This window comes from Elephantulus edwardii, unplaced genomic scaffold (assembly GCF_000299155.1).
Source record: "Elephantulus edwardii isolate Elephantulus edwardi_28Jun2011 unplaced genomic scaffold, EleEdw1.0 scaffold00018, whole genome shotgun sequence".
In the NCBI taxonomy this organism is placed as follows: Eukaryota; Metazoa; Chordata; class Mammalia; order Macroscelidea; family Macroscelididae; genus Elephantulus; species Elephantulus edwardii.
In genome coordinates this window covers 605,628-607,333 of record NW_006399768.1, presented here as the reverse complement: position 1 = coordinate 607,333, position 1,706 = coordinate 605,628, and positions in this window count along the sequence as shown.

The window sequence follows — 1,706 nt, the reverse complement described above, 5'->3', positions numbered from 1 at the left end:
ACATTCCCGGAAAAGCAGTCCACTCCAAAGCTTGCCACGATTCCTGCACTCCCCACCACCACTCTCGTTTTTGAAAATGTATTTTTTTGTTTAACTTTCTGATTCTCAACTGGTTGCCTAGATTTTTTTAGCTTGAATCACACTATAGCATTAAAAGTTTGAAAAACAATTTAAAATTATTCAATAAATAAATATTGGAAAAAATGAATACATGCATTTCTCAAATATAATAGAGTGGTGCTCGTTAATGTTGTGCACTGTTGAGTGAAAAGTTATCCATAGCTGACCCTTCAGTGGATTTTCAGTGTCAGTAAATCACACAGGCGAAGATGGCCCTAATTTCTGCTACAGAACTGTTGTTGGATTTGAAACACACACACTGCATAGTAATAGGATAGCAACTTAAATCTAATTTAAAAAAACACATTTATTTCCAAAAAGCTTGTGCTTTCCCTTGAGGTGAAAGTTAGAATAATTTTTCATGAATCTATGATTTAAATGTGACAGAATAAGTATGATTATACTTACACTCTTTAGCTTCTGAAAATACTTCATAATAAGAAAAATATTCCTTTTATTTCAAAAGAGAAGAAGAAACATAAAATCATTCTTAACAGAACAACAGGATAGTAAAAAAAATTTCCATAAATCACTCCAGTAACCAGATTCCTTAAAGTCTGTGTAACTGATGCTGACATTTAAAAGACATTTCAGAAGGAATATGACTATCTAAAGCACACACCTGCTGATGAATCTCAGTTGCTTATATTATATGCAATATTTTGTTTTCCTAAACAAATGAACATTAAAAACATTTTTGCATTCATGCATATTCAGGTATTTGAAAAAAATGTTTATGTAGCACTTATACCTTCTATGAATGTATATTCTCTTACACAAAATACGTTTCTATTCCATGTCATTTTGACTAGATAAAAATCACAAAAAAATATGCATCACAATCTCTTTTTATACTTGTTATTTTTTCTGTTTGATCTTATTACTCTACTTGAGCTTACTTTAATGACATTTTTTTTACTCAAGATCTTGGTCATTCTTATAGAATACCTGAACTACATTTTTTTTTTGCATCTCCTAATAAAACTTTCAAGTTGCTTTATATTTTTCTCTGTTGGGTTTTTTTCAAATTTATTTATTTTTTATTATTTCTTGTGTGTGCACTGTCAAATCGGATCTGACTGATACAGGAGGAGATTGTCCCTACTTATCCAGCAGAGCATCTGGTGGATTCAGTGTTTTGCTTGGTTTTGTTTTTTAAATCTTTAAGTAATCTATTGTTATGTAATAAATAATTCTAATATATTTCAAAAATACAATGATTATTATGTCTTATTATTATCTAAATTACTAGAGAATTCAGTGCCATTTAGGAAGAAAAGACCAAAATGGATATCAGAAGAAACTCTAAAGATCACACTGGAGCATAGAGAAGCCAAAGCACAAGGAAGAATTCAAGATACTAAAGAGTTGAACAGAAGATTCCAAAAGGAAACTCAGAACGACAAAGCAAAATATTACAATAAAATGTGCGAGGAGCTACAATCAGAAAATTAAAAGGGCCAAACTTCCTCGGCATTTCTTAAGCTCAAAGAACTGAATAACAAATTCAAAACTAGACTTGATATAATCAAGGATGCTTTAGGCAGAATATTAAATGATACAGGAAGTATTAAAAGAAGATGGAA